At 40.7% G+C, this 23,850-nt stretch overlaps 1 protein-coding gene and 1 pseudogene across 4 annotated transcripts in view; one reads left to right on the top strand and one right to left on the bottom strand.

Moving 5' to 3' along the window:
• Positions 1-23,850, top strand: part of Slc9a7 (solute carrier family 9 (sodium/hydrogen exchanger), member 7) — a 193,185-nt gene that overhangs the window by 45,704 nt on the left and 123,631 nt on the right. The gene's annotated exons all lie outside the window — the stretch shown is intronic.
• Positions 5,980-6,881, bottom strand: Gm9083 (annotated as a pseudogene).

Here is a 23,850-nt window from a genome sequence, read left to right as displayed (position 1 = left end):
AAGTCTAAGTGGATCAAAGAACTCCATATAAAACCAGAGACACTGAAATTTATAGAGGAGAAAGTGGGGAAAAGCCTCGAAGATATTAGCCCCGGGGGAAAAATTCCTGAATAGAACAGCAATGGCTTGTGCTGTAAGATGGAGAATTGACAAATGGGACCTCATAAAATTGCAAAGCTTCTGTAAGGCAAAAGACACTATCAATAAGTCAAAAAGGCCACCACCAGGTTGGGAAAGAATTTTTACCAATCTTAAATCTGATAGGGGACTAAAATCCAATATATACAAAGAGCTCAAGAAGCTGAACTCCAGAAATTCAAATAACCCCATTAAAAAATGGGGCACAGAGCTAAACAAAGAATTCTCATCTGAGGAATACTGAAGGACTGAGAAGCACTTGAAAAAATGTTCAACATCCTTAATCATCAAGGAAATGCAAACCAAAACAATCCTGAGATTCCACCTCACACCAGTCAGAATGGCTAAGATCAAAAATTCAGGTGACAGCAGATGCTGGAGAGGATGTGGAGAAAAAGGAACACTCCTCCATTGTTGGTGGGATTGCAAGCTTGTACAACCACTCTGGAAGTCAGTCTGGTGGTTCCTCAGAAAACTGGACATAGTATTACCGGCAGATCCAGCAATACCTCTCCTGGGCATATACCCAGAAGTTGTTCCAACTGGTAATAAGGACACATGCTCCACTCTGTTCATAGCAGCCTTATTTATAATAGCCAGAAGAAGCTGGAAAGAACCCAGATGTCCTTCAACAGAGGAATGGATACAGAAAATGTAGTACATTTACACAATGGAGTACTACTCAGCTATTAAAAACAATCAATTTATGAAATTCTTAGGCAAATGGATATATCTGGAGGATATCATCCTGAGTGAGTTAACCCAATCACAAAAGAACTCACTTTATATGCACTCACTGATAAGTGGATATTAGCCCAGAAACCTAGAATAACCAAGATACAATTTGCAAAACACAAGAAACTCAAGAAGAAGGAAGATCAACACATGGATACTTCATTCCTCCCTAGAATAGGGAATAAAATACCCATGGAAGGAGTTGCAGAGACAAAGTTTGGAGCTAAGATAAAAGGATGCAGTGACTGCCCCACCCGGGGGTCCATCCCATAATCAGCCACCAGATGCAGACACTATTGTATAATGTCAGCATGATTTTGCTGAAAGGACCCTGATATAGCTGTCTCCTGTGAGGCTATGCCAGTGCCTGGCAAATACAGAAATGGATGCTCACAGTCATCTATAGGATGCAACACAGGGCCCCCAATGGAGAAGCTAGAGAAAGCACCCAAAGAGCTGAAGGGGTCTGTAACCCTATAGGTGGAACAACAATATGAACTAACCAGTATCCCTCAGAGCTCGTGTCTCTTGCTGCAGATGTAGCAGAAGATGGCCTAGTCGGCCATCATTGGGAAGAGAAACCCCTTGGTCTTGCAAATTTTATATATCCCAGTACAGGAGAATGCCAGGGCCAAGAAGTGGAAGTGGCTGGGTAGGGGAGCAGGGCGGAGGGGAGGGTATAGGGATCTTTCGGGATAGCATTTGAAATGTAAATAAAGAAAATATCTAATAAAAAAGAAAAAAATAAGTCAATAAATATAAGATTTAAGTAAAAAAAAAAAAAGAAAAAGAAATATTGTCCGTACTTGGGCAGGGCATGTTAGACAGCAAAAGAAAAGAATTGTTTTTTTTGTAAGATGAACCTTGTGACATGTGCACAATTAGCCCTTATTCTAGCCCTCAGATTCCATGCAGTGGAGATTATTTTCTACCCATCCTTGCTAGCTGGGTAGAGTAACTTACTTTCTCATCATGGTTGTCATTCCTTGCTGTAAAGCACTGGTTTTGTTTCTAGGTCAGCATGATAAGCAACCTAATATTTTATTACAGCTCTCTAGCCTCTTCCAATTGCTAAGTGGACAGAAGCTGCAGAAATAGAACACATTATCCCCCTCCTGTTTTATTCTTCTCTGTAAAGCAGCATTACTGAGACAGAAGCTGTGAGTGACAATTGGGTCTGTGTGGTGGCTGAAAATGACAGCATATTACTTGCTAACTAAGAAAGCACCTATGCTTTGAATCCATAATTGAGCTGGCATAAAGCAGGTAGTATTTTGCACACCTGGTGTTACCTGGAGTCACAAATAAGGACTCATTTTGTCACATAAAACAGTGCAATTCTCAGATCAGCGATTTAGTATTATTTAAGCATCCAGTTCTCATTTGGCTACTGTAATGCTTCAGTTCTTTATGTGTAGCACAGATGTGAAACAGCATACATGGCATGATAAAAGGCTTTCTTGTTGCAAAGAATTTTAGGTTTTACAAATAACCTTAGAATAATTCAGGGAGCTAAAAGGTAGAGAGGGAAATGTTGATTACTTATACACAATGGGCTCTCTAGCACCATATACATTATATATATATATGTTGGAAATAGTTGTATTATCTAGATTCTTTTAAAAACTGGTTTTCTTCTTTTTTTTTTTTTTGTTTTGTTTTGAGATAGTCTCACTTAGCTGCTCTGGAATCCACCATGTAGACCTAGAACTCATAGATATCAGTCTGCCTATGCCAGTTGAATGCTGTGGCTGAAGGCATTTAGAACCACACCTGACAGAAAATGCTTTTTATTTTTTTTAGATATTTTCTTTATTTACATTTCAAATGCTATCCCGAATGTTCCCTATACCCCCCCCCACCCTGCTCCCTTACCCACCCACTCCCCCTTCTTGGCCCTGGCATTCCCCTGTACTGGGGCATATAAAGTTTGCAAGACCTAGGGGCCTCTCTTCCACATGATTTCAAATGCTATCCCCAAAACCTCCTATACCCTACCCCCGCCCTGCTCCCCAACCCACCACTCCCACTTCCTGGCCCTGGCAGTCCCCTGTACTGGGGCATATGATCTTCAAAAGACCAAGGGCCTCTCCTCCCATTGATGGCCGACTAGGGAATCCTCTGCTACTTATGCAACTAGAGACACAGCTCTGGGGAGTATTGGTTAGTTCATATTGTTGTTCCTCCTATAGGGTTGCAGACCCCTTTAGCTCCTTGGGTACTTTCTCTAGCTACTTCATTCGGGGCCCTGAGTTCCATCCAATAGATGACTGTGAGCATTCACTTCTGTATTTGCCAGGCCCCGGCATAGTCTCACAAGAGACAGCTATATCAGGGTCCATTCAGCAAAATCTTTCTGGCATATGCAATAGTGTCTGGGTTTGTTAGTTGTATAAGGGATGGAACACCAGGCGGGGCAGTGTCTTGATGGTCCTTCTTTCCGTCTCAGCTCCGACCTTTGTCTCTGTAACTCCTTCCATGGGTAGTTTGTTCCCCATTCTAAGAAGGAACGAAGTATCTACACTTTGGTATTCCTTCTTCTTGAGTTTCTTGTGTTTTGCAAATTGTATCTTGGGTAGTCTAAGTTTCTGGGCTACTATCCACTTATCAGTGAGTATATATCATGTGTGTTCTTTTGTGATTTGTTTACCTCACTCAGGATGATATCCTCCAGATCCATCCATTTGCCTAAGAATTTCATGAATTGATTGTTTTTAATAGCTGAGTAGTACTCCATTGTGTAAATGTACCACATTTTCTGTATCCATTCCTCAGTTGAGGGACATCTGGGTTCTTTTCAGCTTCTGGCTATTATAAATAAGGCTGCTATGAACAGAGTGGAGCATGAGTCCTTACTACAAGTTGGAACATCTTCTGGGTATATGCCCAAGAGAGGTATTGATGGATCTTCCGGTAGTATTATGTCCAGTTTTCTGAGGAACCACCAGACTGATTTCCAGAGTGGTGTACAAGCTTGCAATCCCACCAGCAATGGAGGTGTGTTTCTCTTTCTCCACATCCTCTCCAGCATCTGCTGTCACTTGAATTTTTGATCTTAGCAATTCTGACTGGTGTGAGGTGGAATCTCAGGGTTGTTTTGATTTTCATTTCCCCGATGATTAATGATGTTGAACGTTTTTTCAGGTGCTTCTCAGCCATTCGGTATTCCTCAGTTCAGAATTCTTTGTTTAGCTCTGTACCCCATTTTAAAAATAGGGTTATTTGATTTTCTGGAGTCCATCTTCTTGAGTTCTTTATATATATTGGACATTAGTTGCCTATCTGATTTAGGATTGGTAAAGATTTTTTCCCAATCTGGTGGTGGCCTTTTTATCTTATTGACAGTGTCTTTTGCCTTATAGAAGCTTTGCAATTTTATGAGGTCCCATTTGTCAATTCTCAATCTTACAGCACAAGCCATTGGTGTTCTGTTCAGGTAATTTCCCCCTATGCCCATATCTTTGAGGCTTTTCCTCACTTTCTCCTCTATAAGTTTCAGTGTCTCTGGTTTTATGTGGAGTTCCTTGATGTACTTAGACTTTAGCTTTGTTCAAGGAGATAAGAATGGATCAATTCTACAAAAAATGTGGTACATTTACACAATGGAGTACTACTCAGCTATTAAAAAGAATGAATTTATGAAATTCCTAGGCAAATGGATGGACCTGGAGGGCATCATCCTGAGTGAGGTAACAGAATCACAAAAGAACTCAAATGATATGTACTCACTGATAAGTGGATATTAGCCCAGAAACTTAGTATACCCGAGATATAAGACACAATTTGCAAAACACATGAAACTGAAGAATGAAGACCAAAGTGTGGACACTTTGTCCCTTCTTAGAATTGGAAACAATCACCCACGGAAGGAGTTACAGAGACAAAGTTTGGAGCTGAGACAAAAGGATGGACCATCTAGAGAGTGCCATATCTAGAGATCCATCCCATAATTAGCCTCCAAACGATGACACCATTGCATACACTAGCAAGATTTTGCTGACAGGACCCTGATATAGCTGTCTCTTGTGAAACTAGGCCGGGGTCTAGCAAACACATAAGTAGATGCTCACAGTCAGCTATTGGATGGAGCACAGGACCCCCAATGGAGGAGCTAGAGAAAGTATCCAAGGAGCTAAAGAGATCTGCAACCCTGTAGGTGCAACAACATTATGAACTAACCAGTACCCCGGAGCTCTTGACTCTAGCTGCATATGTATCAAAAGGGCCTAGTCGGCCATCACTGGAAAGAGAGGCCCATTGAACATGCAAACTTTATATTCCCCAGTACAGGGGAATGCCAGGGCCAAAAAATGGGAATGGGTGGGTAGGGAAGTGGGGGGGGAGGGTATGGGGGACTTTTGGGATAGCATTCTAACTGTAATTGAGGAAAATACGTAATAATAAAAATATTTTAAAAAATAATGGATCAATTCGCATTCTTCTACATGAAAAACGCCAGTTGTGCCAGCACCATTTGTTGAAAATGCTGTCTTTTTTCCACTGGATGGTTTTAGCTCCCTTGTCAAAGATCAAGTGACCATAGGTGTGTGGGTTCATTTCTGGGTCTTCAATTCTATTCCATTGGTCTACTTGTCTGTTGCTATACCAGTACCATGCAGCTTTTATCGCAATTGCTCTGTAGTACAGCTTTAGGTCAGGCATGGTGATTCCACCAGAGGTTCTTTTATCCTTGAGAAGAGTTTTTGCTATCCTAGGTCTTTTGTTATTCCAGATGAATTTGCAGATTGCCCTTTCTAATTCGTTGAAGAATTGAGTTGGTATTTTGATGGGGATTGCATTGAATCTATAGATTGCTTTTGGCAAGATAGCCATTTTTACTATATTGATCCTGCCAATCCATGAGCATGGGAGATCTCTCCATCATCTGAGATCATCTTTGATTTCTTTCTTCAGAGACTTGAAGTTCTTGTCACACAGATCTTTCACTTCCATAGAGTCACACCAAGGTATATTTTATATTATTTGTGACTATTGTGAAGGGTGCTTTTCCCCCTAATTTCTGTTTTTTCAGCTTTTAGGAACTTTATTTTCTTTCCATCTTCCCTCCCCCCCCCCCCCACTTTGCTCAGGTGTCTGCACAGCAGCTCAGGACCACTCAGTGGTGGCTTCAACTCACTCAGTGGCCTGTGCTGTGGGAGCTGCTGACCAACCTCACTGGCTGGCTGTGCACTCCAGTCTTCTGTGGGGAACTGCTGGATGGGCACAGAGGGAACCTGCACACCCTCAGACCAGTCGGCCACCTCAGGCTGAGCAGCAGTGAACTCAGGAGCTGGTACAGTCCATTCACCCTGGAATTCCTCCTTGGTCACAGCCTTCTCAGCAGCAGCCTGCTCCTCCTTCTCAATCTCCTCTGGGTCTCTGTAGAAGTAAAGATCGGGCATGACCTCCCAGGGGTGCTCACGGGAGATAGTACCTCGCATGCAGAATACTTCCCTGGCCAGCATCCACCACATCAGACCCACTGAGTGAGCTCCCTTGTTGTTGCATGGGATGGCAATGTCCACATAGCGCAGGGGAGAATCTGTGTTACACAGAGCAATGGTGGGCAGGTTGACATAAGAGGCCTCTGTGAGTGGCTGCTGGTCAGCCCTGGAATTGGTTACCACTGGAAGCTGTGGCGCCCTGAAGGCTGCTTGGATCTGGTTAGTGAAGGTCCCAGGTGTGAAGTGGCCAGCAATTGAAGTAGCTCCTGTGGCAGCAGCAAACTTCAGCACAGCTCGCTGGCCAGTGTTCCTGGAGGAGAGGACGCTGATGTCAGCAGGGTTCTCAATGGCAACAATAGCTCAGGCTGCGAGCAACAGCTTCTCCCAGGTCCTCTTCAGATTTATGATGTAGATACTGTCACTTTTCCTTTTGTAGATGTACTGCTCCATCTGAATGTCAGGGTTGGTGCCACCTAAGTGGGTTCCTGCAGCAAGGAATTTGAGGACATTCTTCTCCTTCATCTTCAGGACGTCAAGGGCTCTGGACATTGTGTAAATTTCCCTTTAAGTTACGATGGGAATCAAGAACAACGCCGTATGGACCCGTGCCCGGGTAGTGTGGAAAGGAAAAAGGTTTCCCTAATTTCTTTTTCAGCCTGCTTATCCTTTGTGTACAGAAAGGCCACTGATTTGTTTGAGTTACTTTTATATTCAGCTACTTCACTGAACCTGTTTATCAGGTTTAGGAGTTCTCTGGTGGAATTTTTAGGATCACTTATATATACTATCATATCATCTGCAAAGAGTGATATTTTGACTTCTTCCTTTCCAATTTGTATCCCCTTGACCTCCTTTTGTTGTCGAATTGCTCTAGCTAGGACTTCAAATTCTATATTGACTAGATAGGGTTGTCTAGTCCCTGATTTTAGTGGGATTGTTTCCAGCTTCTCTCCATTTAGTGTGATGTTAGCTATTGGTTTGCTGTCTATTGCTTTTATTATGTTTAGATATGGGCCTTGAATTCCTGATCTTTCCAAGACTTTTATCATGAATGGGTGTTGGATTTTGTCAAATGCTTTCTCAGCATCTAACGAGATGATCATGTGGTTTTTGTCTTTGAGTTTGTTTATATACTGGATTATGTTGATGGATTTCCGTATATTGAACCATCCCTGCATACCTGGAATGAAACCTACTTGGTCAGGATGGATGATCGTTTTGTTGTGTTCTTGGATTCGGTTAGTGAGAATTTTATTGAGTATTTTTGCATTGATATTCATAAGGGAAATTGGTCTGAAGTTCTGTTTCTTTGTTGCGTCTTTATGTGATTTATGTATCAGAGTAATTGTGACTTCATAGAATGAATTGGGTAGAGTACCTTCTGTTTCTATTTTGTGGAATACTTTGAGGAGAAATGGAATTAGGTCTTCTCTGAAGGTCTGATAAAACTCTGAACTGAACCCATTTGATCCTGGGCTATTTTTGATTTGGAGACTATTAATGACTGCTTCTATTTGTTTAGGGGATATGTGACTGTTTAGATCGTTAACTTGATCCTGATTTAACTTTGGTACCTGGTATCTGTCTAGAAATTTTTCCATTTCATCCATGTTTTCCAGTTTTGTTGAGTATAGCCTTTTGTAGTATGATCTGATGATGTTTTGGATTTCCTCAGGTTCTGTTGTTATGTCTCCTTTTTCATTTCTGATTTTGTTAATTATGATACTGTCCCTGTGCCCTCTAGTGAGTCTGGCTAAGGTGTATCTATTTTGTTGATTTTCTTAAAGAACCAGCTCCTGGTTTGGTTGATTCCTTGCTTGAATAGTTCTTTTTGTTTCCACTTGGTTGATTTCAGTCTTGAGTTTGGTTATTTCTTGCCGTCTACTCCTCTTGGATGAATTTGCTTCTTTTTTTTCTTTTTTTTTTTATTTAATACATATTTTCCTCAATTACATTTCCAATGCTATCCCAAAAGTCCCCCATTACCCCCCCCCCACTTCCCTACCCACCTATTCCCATTTTTTTGGCCCTGGCGTTCCCCTGTACTGGGGCATATAAAGTTTGTGTGTCCAATGTGCCTCTCTTTCCAGTGATGGCCGACTAGGCCATCTTTTGATACATATGCAGCTAGAGTCAAGAGCTCCGGGGTACTGGTTAGTTCATAATGTTGTTCCACCTTTTTTTGTTCTAGAGCTTTTAGGTGTGCTGTCAAGCTGCTAGTGTGTGCTCTCTCTAGTTTCTTTTTGGAGGCACTCAGAGCTATGAGTTTTCCTCTTAGGACTGCTTTCATTGTGTCCTATACTTTTGGGTATGTTGTGGCTTCACTTTCATTAAACTCTAAAAAGTCTTTAATTTCTTTATTTCTTCCTTGACCAAAGTATCATTGAGTAGAGTGTTGTTCAGTTTCCATGTGAATGTTGGCTTTCTATTATTTATGTTGTTATTGAAGATCAGCCTTAGTCCTTGGTGATCTGATAGGATGCATGGGATAATTTCAGTATTTTTGTATCTGTTGAGGCCTGTTTTGTGACCAATTATATGGTCAATTTTGGAGAAGGTCCCATGAGGTGCTGAGAAGAAGATATATCCTTTTGTTTTAGGATAAAATGTTATGTCGATATCTGTTAAATTCATGTTTTTATAACTTCTGTTAGTTTCACTGTGTCTTTGTTTAGTTTGTTTCCAGGATCTGTCCATTGATGAGTGTATAGTGTTAAAGTCTCATACTATTATTGTGTGAGGTACAATGTGTGCTTTGAGCTTTACTATATTTTCTTTAATGAATGTGGCTGCCCTTGCATTTGGAGCATAGATATTTAGAATTGAGTGTTCATCTTGGTAGATTTTACATTTGATGAGTATGAAGTGCCCCTCCTTGTCTTTTTTGATAACTTTGGGTTGGAAGTCAATTTTATTCGATATTAGAATGGCTACTCCAGCTTGTTTCTTGGGACCATTTGCTTGGAAAATTGTTTTCCAGCCTTTCACTCTGAGGTAGTGTCTGTCTTTTTCTCTGAGGTGGCTGTAAGCAGCAAAATGTTGGGTCCTGTTTGTGTTGCCAGTCTATTAGTCTATGTCTTTTTATTGAGGAATTGAGCCCATTAATGTTAAGTGAAATTAAAGAAAAGTAATTGTTGCTTCCTGTTATTTTTGTTCTTAAAGTTGGGATTCTGTTCGTGTGGCTGTCTTCTTTTATGTTTGTTGAAGGATTGCTTTCTTGCTTTTTCTAGGGTGTAGTTTCCGTCCTTGTGTTGTTATTTTCCCTTTATTATCCTTTGAAGGGCTGGATTCGTGGAAAAATAATGTGTGAATTTGGTTTTATCATGGAATACTTTGGTTTCTCCATCTATGGTAATTGAGAATTTTTTGGGGGGTATAGTAGCCTGGGCTGGCATTTGTGTTCTCTTAGTGTCTGTATAACATCTGTCCAGGCTCTTCTGGCTTTCATAGTCTCTGGTGAAAAGTCTGGTGTAATTCTGATAGGCCTGCCTTTATATGTTACTTTGACCTTTTTCCCTTACTGCTTCTTAATATTCTATCTTTATTTAGTGCATTTGTTGTTCTGATTGTTATGTGTCGGGAGGAATTTCTTTTCTGGTCCAGTCTATTTCGAGTTCTGTAGGCTTCTTGTATGTTCATGGACATCTCTTTCTTTAGGTTAGGGAAGTTTTCTTCTATAATTTTGAAGATATTTACTGGCCCTTTAAGTTGAAAACCTTCATTCTCATCTATACCTGCTATCCTTAGGTTTGGTCTTCTCATTGCATCCTGGATGTTTTGGGTTAGGATCTGTTTGCATTTTCTTTGATTTTTGTGTCCATGTTCTCTATGGAATCTTCTGCACCTGAGATTTTTTTCTTCCATCTCTTGTATTCTGTTGCTGATGCTTGCATTTATGGTTCCTGATTTCTTTCCTAGGTTTTCTATCTCCAGAGTTGTCTCCCTTTGTGATTTCTTTATTGTTTCTACTTCCATTTTTAGATCTTGGATGGTTTTGTTCAATTCCTTCACCTGTTTGGTTGTGTTTTCTTTTAATTCTTTAAGGGATTTTTGTGTTACGTCTTTAAGGACTTTTACCTGTTCAGCAGTGTTCTCCTGTATTTCTTTAAGTGAGTTATTAATGCCCCTTTTAAAAATCTTCTACCAGCATCATGAAATATGATTTTAAATCTGAATCTTGCTTTTCGGGTGAGTTGGCATATCCAGGACTCGCTGTGGTGGGCATACTGGGTTTTGATGATGCGGAGTAGTCTTGTTTTCTGTTAGTAAGATTCTCATGTTTGCCTTTTGCCATCTGGTAATCTCTGGTGTTAGATCTTCTAGCTGTCTCTGGCTGGAGCTTGATCCTCCTGTGATTCTTTAGCCTCTGTCAGCACTCCTGGGAGTCCAACTCTCTCCTGAGTCCCAGTGGTCAGAGCAATCTCTGTAGGCAAGCTCTCCTCTTGCAGGGAAGGTGCACAGAAGTCTGGAGCTCAGATCCACCTCTTGAGTCCTGGGGTCATAACCCTCCCTGGAGGCTGACTCTCTTCAGGCAGGGAAGGTGCTCAGGGGTTTGGGTCTCATCTCTGCCATCTGGCTGAGGATGAAGGCTGGAAGGGACCCTGTCCAAGAAGCTCTGTTGCTTCTGCCACCCACATGCTCTCCTGTGTAGACTGGTCTCAGTGATCCTAAGATCCTGGGTGTGTTAGGGCCAGGTGAGTTCGCACCCAAGATGGTGTGGGGCTGGCTCCAACAGGAATGAACCCCAGCCTCCGGTTGGGCGGGTATCCTTTGTCCCCTGTTCCTGCTGGCACAAGACCCTTTGGGTTTTTTGGAACAGATGTTGCGTTTCTATGCACCAGTGATCCCAAGATCCTGGGTGTGCTAGGGCCTGCTGAGTTCACGCCCAGGATGGCTCAGGGCTGGTACAGAAATTGCTTTTTAAAAATCATCTAGTGCTAGTTCATATTTATAAACAGCTATAAACAAGACCGATACTTTCTTTAAAAAATAGAGTATTTTTACATGCATGGTATGTACTCACTAATAAGTGGATATTAGCCAAAAATAAAAATAAATGTACAGAATTCCCAAGATACAGTCCACAGAACTCCAAAAGCTCAGCAAGCTGAAGTGCCCAAGTGAAGACGACTCAGTCCCATTTGGGAGGGAGAAGAAAGCAATCACAAGTGGGGAGGCAGGGAGTGACCTTGGAGGGAAAGTGGACAGGGTGGAGGGGGGAAGTGGGCTGGAGAGGGGAACCTGATCTGGTATTGGGTGAGGTAAAAGGACTGAAGCCCTGAGGGCCAGCAGATTGGAAACAGGCAACCTTAGGAAGTACGAGGATGGGGGGACCTTCCAGAATGCACCAGAGACCTGGGAGGTGAGAGACTCCTAGGACTCAAAGCGAGGGACCTGATATGAAATGCCTGACAGTAGGGAGAGGGAACTTATAGAGCCCACCTCCAGCTGGAGGACAGGGCATCAAGTGAACGATAGGGTTCCCATTCCACAGTCACATCTCTGACCCATAATTGTTCCTGTCTGAAAGAATTACAGGGATGGATATGGAGAGGAGCGTGAGGAAAAGAAGTTCCAGCGACAGGCCTAAAGTGAGATTGAGCTCAAGGGGAGGTCCCAAGGCCTGACACTATTACTGAGGCTATGGAGGGAAAACAAACAAAAAGGGACCTATGATGACTGCTCTCCCAAAGACCCAACAAACAGCTGAAAGAGTCAGATGCAGATATGTTTGCCCAACCAATGGACAGAAACAGCTGACCCCTGTTGTTGTTTTAGGGAAGGCTGAAAGAAGCTGAGGAGGAGGGCGACCCTGTAGGAGGACCAGCAGTGTTAATTAATCTGAACCCCTGAGATCTCTCAGACACTGGACCATCAAACAGACATCATACACCAGCTGATATGAGGCCCCCAACACACATACAGTAGAGGACTGCCAGGTCTGTGCTTATTCAGAGATGACACACCTAACCCTCAAGAGACTAGAGGCCCCAGGGAGTTTAGAGGTCAGGTGCGGTGCTGGGTGGGGGAATCCACATGGAGACGGGGTGAGGTGGGGAAGAGGTGTCAGAGGGTGGATGGGGGTGGGGTGGGAATGGAATACGGAGTGTAAAAAGCAAATTAAAAATAAAATAAAAATTTAAAAAGAGCATTTTTTCTTTGAGGATTTTATTCATGTACATGTGTATTTTGATCATACTTATCCTCACACTTCCCCTTCTAACTCCTCCTAGGACCTCACTGCCACCTCCTACTTACTTTATGTCTTTTCTTTTTTCTTTTTTCCCTTAAAAACCTAACTGACTCAGTCTAATTAGAGCTGCCCATATCTGTGTGGGTGTGGAGCCATCCATTGGAGCATCATTGAAAGAAAACTGACTCTTTCCTAATAGCTGTGAACTGTCAGTAACTTCTCAGCTAGAGGTGGGTTCCTGTATGCCACGAAGACAGGCACTTATTATTAGAAGGACTTTCAAAAGCATTAAACTATGGAGGTAAAGATGGGATTCTTTGCAAAGTTTCAAGCTCATAATCACAGAATGCTTATATATGGACCACCTTTGCATTTGTGGGCCTAGTTCCAGTAAGACTATTGTTGAACCTAGTATCCAGTACCTCACTTACAAAACCAAAAATAAGAACCAAAGGCAGTGTTCATCAATATTTTCAGCAAAGTAGACTGTTTTTAAAATATATAAACCCTTGGAATAAGGCAGGGAACCCATCATTGTTCTAGTGTGTGTTCAAATGGCAAAAAAATTGTTTTGCCAGAAATGTCAGTTGCTTTCACTAACTGCTTTTGCAACAGTGCATAGCCATCTTTTTTGTTTACTTATTTCTTGGTTGTACTTCCATTCCTACATTAAATGCAAGGCCCCTGATTACATAATTCACGATTGTTTCAGTAGTGGTTGTATTGACAGTCTCTGTAGCTGCATTAGAGGTGTGTGTGTGTGTGTGTGTGTGTGTGTTTGTGAATGTGTGTGTGTGGCACGATTGTGCATGGCACACATGTGCAGCATGGATGCCTTCACATTAAGAAGCTGTGATCATAATAACTTGAAATGTGCAGCATCTGGAGACAGCTCTACAGGATATTGAATTTTGAAATGATATTATTTATTTCTTAAAAGCTTAATGGATGGATAAAAACCAGAGCCATTTGCTCCTGTCTTGGGAAGCCAGAGAAACCAAAGACTGAGGGGTGTGCCTGTACACTCTTGGTCTGTGTATCCACAGCTTTGATTTCTATCTAGAGTAATAGATCTAAGGAGGTGATTATTTGCATCTTTGAAGATTTCAGTCCTGCTGGCTGATTAGAGTAGAACATTAGAAAAGCATTGCATGTATTCTGTGGTATTTTGAAGAATTATTATCAACATCTTTTTCTAGTAGTTTCATTAAGTGATTTAATTTTAGAAGTGGAAAACCTTAGATATTGGAGTGCTTAAATCTAAATAGACTATTGTCTTAAACTTTATTAAACATAAGAATTATTTCCTAGACCTGGGTGTAAAGCGGTGGGATATTAGGGATGTAGAAGGGGATATGATCAAAGTATATTATATGCATGCATGCAGATGTTGTTTCAAGGAATGAGTGAGGGTTCTGTTTTGCAGAATCTTAGTCTCATGGATAAAAGAGTCTAAACATGGACTTGGAAGGATAATTTTATTAGAGTTTGAGAGAAAACAACAAGGGAGGCAAACTGTAAATCTTGGCAGCTGGTGAGAAGACAGGTATGGATAAGAGGCAGAGAGAAGGCCATATCTTAGGAGTTAGCCTACAGGAAAGCAGTTAGGCCCAGTGATGGATGTTTGTAAACACCTGAATGGGGAGAGGGTGGTATTTAGAGAAAGACTGGGAATGTCTAGAGTGTCAAGTCAAACATCCTCAGGGTTGACTAGTAGCCTAAACAGAGAAAGAGAGAAGAGTTGAAAGGCATCCTTTATACTTTTTTTTTTTTTACTTAAAACTTGGGAAACTGAGCATGCTTAGCAGTGAGAATTTGTAAGCAGCTGTGTGGATGGGGTGGTTTTGAAAGGGGAGGGCAAAATGGGGGGAGAAGAGGAAGGGAAGAAGGAAGGGAAAGAGAAAGATTGTGAATGAGAATGGTTTATTTTATGGGGGTTCAACAAAGTCCTGATACTTCTGTTCTCCTTTCTTTCATCTGGTTCTTTAAATTGTGATGCTTCTTTTTCCTAAAACTGATGGGTTATCAGGGAAACAGAAATGAGGTCCAAAGCTGTTAGCGCAGAACCAGGTCCATCTTCAGTGCCTTCTAAGCCTGCTAATGCCTGTCTAGATCTTTAACAGTGTCAGCATGAAATCTATTTCTCTGTACAATTAATATGCACTAATAGAAAACAATTATTTTCTGTAATATTATGTTAGGTTCTAACAAAAATCAAATTAGATGTTCAAAGCAGACCACAAAGATATTCAACATAGAAAAAGTATATTTGAGCTAATATATTTTTAAAGATTTATTTATTTATTTTATGTGTATGAGTACACTGTAGCTATACAGATGGTTGTGAGCCTTCATGTGGTTGTTGGGAATTGAATTTAGGACCTTGGCTTGCTCCAGTCAGCTCTGCTCACTCCCTGTTCGCTCCCGCCCAAAGATTTATTTATTATTATACATAAGGACACTAGCTGTTTTCAGACACACCAGAAGAGGGCATCAGATCTATTTGAGCTAATATTAATGTCCTTATGAGTATTAGGACAAGAGATGGTCCTTCTGTGGTGGTTGGCAATGGTTACTTGAAGTCCTTTTTTCAGTCCTAGGAAGCTTTACCTTGAACACTCATTCATGTACTGATTTATCTTCACTGGTGTATCTTCTCAGAGATGTCCATGAAAACCATGTAAGATAGGCCTCATTAGCTGGTGCTCCCTCCTTTTCCATGGTAGTTCTTGGAGGGAGATTCTAGGGAGCAATATTGTTAGATAGAGAAAGGCAGAATATGACAAGCATTTATGTGTGGGGCAGATGATGGTAGGCAGTGAAAGTGGAGCCTAAGACTTTGTAGATCATGGATACCATGTTAAAGACCTTGAATTTATTTTTCCATGGATACTGACATTATGCAAAGTAGGACTAGCTCCATTTCTGGCTTGAAGCAGGGTAATGATAGTAGGGAGAAGGAAAACACTGGAAGAGTGCTGGAGAAGTAGTGTTGGAAGTCCTAGGAAAGGGCAGGATATGGGGATCATGCAGTGTAGTGCTGTGGTCCTGTCAGCAGCAGGAATGGAGTCACAGCCCCAGTCTTCATGTTGAGCAGGTTGAGGAGCTCCCTTAGTCTTCCAGAGAACTCAACGCAGAGAATACTAAATCCTTAGGCTCAAGGCAGAAAAGCGTTTCAGTATGAGGCAGACTAAAACAAAGCTGGGATTTATTAGAAATAGAAAGTAAGTCATTCTGGGAATGAACAAGGCACACTGAGAACAATATTTTAACATAGGTTTTAAACACAGGAGTTAGGAGTAAGAGAGACTAAGTTACATCCAAGTGTGGGGTGTGGGATTCTCTAGGAAGGGTCACCCATAAGTGTCTAAGCATAGGCATATATATGTGTGCACTAGTCATATGTATAGTAATGGTATCAATAAACAGTTATGTTTTGAGAAGCCAAACTTCAAAGGTCTAACACTTCCCACCTAGTTTCGTATTCTATACCCAACATCTAATGTTCTACAAATTGTAGCTTTGTTATCATTGTCATAACAGCTTATATCCATATATATGGGAATATATACCATATTTCTCTTCCCAAGTCTGAAATATCTTGCTTAGGATGATTTTTTTCCTAGTTCTAGTTTCTAGGTTTTTTATTATTATTATTTTTATTATTTTTTAATTAGGTGTTTTCTTCATTTACATTTCCAATGCTACCCCAAAAGTCCCCCAAGCCCTTCCCCCCAATCCCCCCCGCCACTTCCACTTCTTGGCCCTGGCATTCCCCTGTACTGAGGCATATAAAGTTTGCAAGACCAATGGGCCTCTCTTTCCACTGATGGCCGACTAGGCCATCTTCTGATACATATGCAGCTAGAGACACGAGTTCCGGGGGGTACTGGTTAGTTCATATTGTTGTTCCACCTATAGGGTTGCAGATCCCTTTAGCTCCTTGGGTACTTTCTCTAGCTCCTCCATTGGGGGCCCTTTGATCCATCCAATAGCTGACTGTGAGCATCCACTTCTGTGTTTGCTAGGCCCCGGCCTAGTCTCACAAGAGACAGCTATATCTGGGTCCTTTCAGCAAAATCTTGCTAGTGTATGCAATGGTGTCAGCGTTTGGAAGCTGATTATGGGGTGGATCCCTGGATATGGCAGTCTCTACATGGTCAATCCTTTCGTCACAGCTCCAAACTTGTCTCTGTAACTCCTTCCATGGGTGTTTTGTTCCCAATTCTAAGAAGGGGCAAAGTGTCCACACTTTGGTCTTCATTCTTCTTGAGTTTCATGTGTTTAGCAAATTAATACTCAGCTTTCTTAACTGGAACGTTGTGTTAGTAATTCCTACATCATGAAGTTATAGTGAGACTTGAGGAATGCTATTATAAGTAGAGCCCATGTGCAAAGTGAGTATTCAATATATTGTTCTAGCTGATTTGAAACAATACCAAAATGTACTGATTCTGTTCGGAAGTAAATTGCTTAGAGTAATAGGAAGAAGCATGAAACATCAAGGGTAGTATATTGATTGAGGTCAGCTATTGTAGGTAGGATTTAATTTTTTTTTGAGACAAAATTTCTCTGTGTAGCCCTGTCTGTCCTGAAATTAACTCTGGTGCCCAGGCTGGCCTCCAACTCAGACATCTACTCACCACTGCTTCCTGAGTGCTGGAATTAAAGGTGTGTGCCACAACTTGCAGCTCCAGGATTTAATTTTAAAGTTTTTAATGGCTCAAGAAATGGAAATGTTAATTTCTTTGACTAGATTATTATTACTGTATACATGTATTGAATGATCATATGATACCCCATAGATTTTTTGCAAATCAAATAATAATTTTGAAATACATGCAAAGAAAAAAAACCTACCAAAATGCTTATAAAAATGAAAATGATACTATATTTGGTTGTTCACGGTTGTGAAAAAAGCCACATAAATAACTAGTTTCTTTTCACTTCTCTAAAATGGGTTGAAATCTTGAATTAATTATATGAGAGTCAAAAGCCTCTGACACCAAGGTAACTAATAGTGTGATTTTTGGAAAATACCAAGCTCCAGGGGAACTACCAAACTCGGGAAGAGCCTTGGATTATCTCTCCTCTATGACCACTTCTTACCAGATCTTACATGTTTGCTTGCATGTGGGCCATTAATCTGGCCCTGTGTAGAAACTCTCTTCATTATTTTACACTGTATTGAGTATGAAACCAAGGGCCTGTTGCACATACTAGGCAAGTACTGTATCATTGAGCTACATCCCTAACCTGAAAATCTGGGACTACTTAGCCCCCTACTTATTAAGGGTAAAACAAGAATCATTCAAGATAAGTCCTGTTCTGTTTTTATGCAACTGATTGTTAATGGCATTACCCTTTTCTGCTGAGTTTTGTATAATAAGACAGCTTTGTTTTTGAATGCAAAATTGAGCAAGCATTTATCTCTGTTAGCTGTCTATTTACCTGTATCAAATGAATGGCACACCATACTTCCTCTTTGTTTCAGTTGCCAAGAAATTCAGCACACCATGCAAGGTTTAGTCATATCAGAAACTCTAGGTGGACCTCAGACTTACTTCTTCCTTCTATGTAGTTAAGCACTGCCAGTTTCTGTTTAAATTAGCCTGGTACAGAATGCTTACAAGCTTTACAAAATAACAAGAGTATGCCTGAGACTGATCCATATAATTTAGCATTTAGCCAATGTAACAATTTTCCAGATTCAAACAGTCAGTAAATATATTGTGTTTAAAACACCCAGCTGTCTAGCAGTAGGGGCATGGTTTAGTAAATTGTGGTATATTCATTCACCACAATTAGAATTTAAGTCCATGATTCTAAAGCAAACCTGTTACCTAAGCTCATATATACAACTGTGCAACTGCATAGCAATATACATGCATGACTTTACATGACTCAACCTGAGTAACTCTTAAAAGATTGCATCCAGGAAAAAAAAGAGAGATGCTATGAAATTTGTCTAGTAAGTATGATTTCTACTAATGAAAATTTCAAAGAATAAATGGCCTCCCAGAAAAAAGGACTATTTTCTTGCTTCTTTTATAGCCAGGTGTGACCATGTGATCAAGTATGGCCAACGACTGGCCAGTAAGGTAAAGTAGAGTATGCAAATTGGAAGCCATGCCTTTAAATAGAAAGAGAATATCTTCCTTTGTCCCCTCAGTTCCCTCTGCTTAAATGGTAATATGCTCGGACAGGGAGCCATGGGTTCATCCCAGGAATGCGTATTCCATCTTCTACATGACAGGGTCGGGGGAGGTGGATTTCTGCCTTGTTTAAGCTACTATTATCTTGCTCTTTGTTCCACAACCACAACCTCCTAGTTCGAGAAAATATTATTTGTATAAATTAAAACCAGAAAAGGGGGATGGGAGATGGCTCAATCGGTAAAGTGCCTACCATGTGAGCATGAGAAACACATGAAAAAGAAATATAAATAAGAAAAGGGCTATTTCACATCTGTAGATATGTGTAAATCTTAGATTAGGGATACAGACAAAAATGAATTAGTGGTTGTCTCAGAGGCAGAAGAGAGGTACTGGGGTCAGGAATGAAGAGATGCAGCCTGTCTTCTTGCTAAGTCATGAGCCAGTCTTTCTTTTCTGTGTTGAGTAGGTTAAACAGTGATAAAGGTAAAGAAAATGCATACCTGAGATGTTTGTGATTGCTTTATGGAAACCTGTTTTTGGATGACTCTTAATAGAGGCCTTTACTCTGCATGAAATGATTAGATTAGGAAAAAAGGACATAGCCATAGCCTGCCTGAGATAGACCCCATGTCTTTGGATGGATGTCCTCACCCTCTGATTGTTAGCTGCTAAACAGAGTGCTGGGTTTCCTTTCATACATCTTAGGTACATTCCAGGTGAGTCACCCTGGGATTTGGGGATTCCCAGGCTCTTGAGAACATACAATCAGCCAAGCTCCTGCATTCAACCAATAGTCTGTCACTCACATTCAACACATGGGAAATGGTTAGATAGTGTTAAGGTAAATATGTTCATGTAATTATCTGTAAATCTGGGCAGAGGTGCGTGACCCTAACTGTCTTGTTCTCTATTCTAGGTACATAACTCAATACATTTACTACTTGGAATTCTGAATGAGGTTCTTCCAGTCACATAAGTGTGCTTAATCTACTCGCTGCCCCTGTTTCTCTCTGTTTGCCTAAATGTACATATGCCCAAAGGGTAGTCTGCTCTGATGACTTTTGCTTTCATATCTGTGGCTTTAGATATAATTTTTGCATAGGTAGTTTCCAGTTCTTTCTATTCAGCCATGAGCTTTGACTCCTCTCTGGCCACTTGCCTCATTCTTACCTTAGTAATCAACATAATCTAACACTTTACTCCTGGCTCTGCATTTTGCAGCAGACCTATCCTTCTGTTATGCTAGACTGCCATCCACACCTAGCCAGATGGTGGGATGCATTCCCTTCACACACAACATTTAACTGCTTGTAGTTCCCTTGAGAGCCTTGACTATCCCCCTGCTTTTATATGAACTAGAAAGACCATTGACTCCTCCAGTGCTTTTTTTTCTCTTTTAGCACAATTGGCTTTCAGTGGGTTGTAGACAGTCATAGGAACCACTGTATACTATTTCTAACCTGTTCCCTCTTTTAGTGCTTTGCACTGTCGTTTAGAGTTAGAGAGCTGGTTCTTATGCATTTGTCAAATTGATGCAGGTAGAAAGAGAGAAAGAAAGAAAGAAAGAAAGGAACACTCTTCTCAGTCTGAATGAAGTCTCTCCAACCGAGAGTAAAGAATTCCTAGGGCAATGAACACATTTTGCTACGAATATTGCCTTTATAGAGATGATATTACTTTTCTCTAGAGCAATTTCAAAGAAGAATGTTAAAGTAGCAATAAATCCTGCTTAAGGCCTAAGCATTCTGAACCAGGTATAGACTTTTTCATCTTCCAACACTAAACCTGCATTTTTAAAAAGTAATTCTTTTTAAAAAGACACTTCTTTTAAATAAAAGGTAATTCTTGCGCAACCCTTGTGATCTATTGGGTTACTTTGTCAGATTGTAATCTTACCCAGTTCACTTCAGATACCACTCTTCGATCTTATTTACCAAGAAAAGGGGGAAAGGGCAGAAAGAGGTTTCTTAGAAACTGTTTGAACAATGTGATTTCATCCATTGGGCTATTAAGACAATTAAGGGGAACTTTTTCTAGAGAAGTCCACACCCATCAAAGAAACAGCTCTCATCCCAAAGGAACAAATGAGCCCAGTATGGCCTAGGAACATAGATCCAGGTTTACTCAAATACCATGTTCTAGCATGAAAACAGTTCCATCAAAAAGTAATAGATACTTAAATCGTGAGACAAAACACTTTTCAAATGTATTGGCAGATATATCCAGTAGGTGGGTTACAGACAAACAGGGATATCTCAGCTCTAGTCTTTCCTTAGATGCTGACAGCTTTTTTGATTGATAAGAAACTGGGAGTATAGTGGTACAGTTCAAAGGATGTACCTGATGAATATAAAGATGTTAAGTCATATAAAGAAGGGGGTAATAAGTTTCAATTAAGGGGAGATAAAGACACCACAAGATAATTTAGCTCTTGACCTGCAACATTCCAATTTCTACATATCACTGAAGTTCTCATCAATCAAATAGCCCTTGGAGTCAGAGCTTCTTTGCAGTAGTTCATGTTCTCACTACTAACCTCTGCTTTAAATCCATATTAAATGCCCCCAAAACGCCAACTCTGCTTCATATTGTCTCATCCTGAAGTTCTTCTCTGTGGCCAGATTAAGAATCTGAGCTTCTTCTGAATAGAAGTCTCTGAAAAGAACTCACTAGGCTGCTGCAGGTGGCATCATGGAGCGCTCTCTCTCTCTCTCTCTCTCTCTCTCTCTCTCTCTCTCTCTCTCTCTCTCTGACACTTCTGCCCCTGAGGAAGTGATGAGATGAACGCTCAGTTCTGTTCAATTAATTGATGTGGGCATCTTATTTTTAAACATGGGAAAATGTAACCATTGGCCGAAAAATTGATTGACAAGGAGCTGAGTAGCTAACTTATTATATTCAATGATGTATCCTCTCTTTGTTTACAATGAAACTTTCTCTTTTCTGACTAATATATCACTGCCCTACCTTTGCACCTCCTACAGTGCTCCCTGTGTAATTCTTCCTCCTTTATTTTCATGTTTCCTGCTTATAATGTACCTCTTAGCTATCTTATCTGAAAAGTTCTTTTCGTGTCAGGCTGTGAGGGCTGTGAAGAGACAGAAGAATTTATGTGCCCGTTATTGCCTGCTATAGTCATAGTTTCTGTGTATATCATCTGGGTGAGATACCGATTGCTGTGTTGTCACTAAATGGAGTATTGTGATTGTCTTGACCAATGTTCCATTCCTGTGAAGAGACACCATGACCATGGCAACTCTTATAAATAAAGGCATTTAATTGGGGCTGGTTTACAGTTTCAGAGGGCTAATCTGTTATCTATCATGGTAGGAAACATGGCAGTGTGTAGACAGCCATGGTGCTGGAGAAGGAGCTGAGAGTTCTATATCTTGATCCTCAGGCAGTTGGGAAAGAGACACTGGGTCTGGCTTGAGCATCTGAGACATTAAAGCCCAACCCTAGTGACACAGTTTCTCCAACAAGGCCACACCTCCTAATTTGTCTTAAGTAGTGCTGTTCCCTAAAGACCAAGCATTAGAATATTTGAGCCCATGGAGGCCATTCCTATTTAAACTACTATAGTCACTAATTGTAGGTTTCTCTTTATTCAGTTTGAGATTGCTGAGTCACGTCACTTTGAAGCCAGTGAGACATTTTTCATCTCTGCAAATACAAGTTTTAGTTTGGGGCTAAGCAACTGAGAGGCCCGTGGAAAGAAGAAACAGATACAATAATGGATGAGACTCTACTCTTGGTGCTAACATGTGGTACTCCCTCTCAACACTTCCCATTTGTATTTTGTTAACCTTATTTTGAGTATCTTTAATAAATGTGATTGATAACTCTAATTTTCATTGTAGTATATGTCCTTAGCTGGTGTTTTATTTCTTTACCTTTTATGGTTAATATGTTTTTTGTTCCTTTCTCTTAGATGCTGTCAGTGTTATACTGAGGAAGATGCTAGTAGATAGGGTTTGACTATGAGGTTTCTTGATGGCATTTAGGCTCTGATGTGTGGCCATAGTTTACTTCCCTGGCAACTGCAATGAATGTGTGATTCTCTCCTGAAAGAGATGCCAGGTGGGCCTTAGCCTGGACACAGTACTGAGAGTACTACCTGGTGATGCTGGTTCTCTGTAATGGCTGTCTAGCCACTTTGCCTTAACAGGTCCTGTAATGTGACTGTGGGTGTCATATTTAAGATGGATATATCACTAATTAATCTAATCCTTAATTAGTTGTGAAACAGCTTTCACTTCTTTTGTGAGAACTGAGTTCACTCAGATGGTATCAAGGAAATCCCAGTGCCTTATATGCGCAAAGTGATCAGCAGAGCCTGCTTTGCTGAAAAGCTAAGCTTTTGTCCTCTAGTTGGCAAGGAGCCACCAGAGCCTTTAAGCTAGGCAGTGATGTTTCTTTCAGAATTACAATCATTATGGTGGTTTTAAGGTAGATTGTTAAGTAGTGTGTGATGGATTCAGGAAGGTGCGGAGGCTGTGAAGAACAGCTGCCAGTATGCAGAACCTTGATGCCTGTGGGTGTAATGAGTTAAAGGTGACTCAGGGAGCTGACTGTGGCACAGACAGGGAATGGGGAGAGGAAATAATGCTGAAATGAAGGAGTGCGAGGTACCTCTGGCACCTATTGAGTTTGGGGTATCAGAGAACTTATGAGCAGGAAATTGGACAGAGATTCCAGAACATGGCATGGGGCAGGGGAATCTGTGCTCACCTTATGTCTGCTAGAATATAATATTATTAAAGACTTATTCTGGTTAGATGACTTTTATTGTGGCAGGTTTCAAATTCATGAAAGTAAAGGAAATAATATAATAAACCAAAGTCATGAGTTCATTACCCTGCTTCATTTAATTGCAGGTTTGTAGTTCATCTTATTTCATTTATGCCTTCAAACTGGTTTACCCTATTTCAGTATGATTTTGATCCAGTCCTACACATTCTATCATTTTATTTATAAATATGTCCATAAGATAAGGTGTCTTTTAATAATGTGGACATAATACATTAGGAACTATCAAATTCCACAATAATTCTGTAATATTTGTCAAATATACAGTGAGTTCATATTTCTCCAATTCACTTTTATTGCTTAGTTTGATTTAAGATCCAAGTAAGGCCCTTCAAATAGTATTTGGATGGTATATGTTGTTTTCTCATAAATT

Source organism: Mus musculus, chromosome X (genome assembly GCF_000001635.26).
Source record: "Mus musculus strain C57BL/6J chromosome X, GRCm38.p6 C57BL/6J".
Taxonomy (NCBI): domain Eukaryota; kingdom Metazoa; phylum Chordata; class Mammalia; order Rodentia; family Muridae; genus Mus; species Mus musculus.
This window is presented reverse-complemented; position numbering and strand designations above follow the sequence as displayed.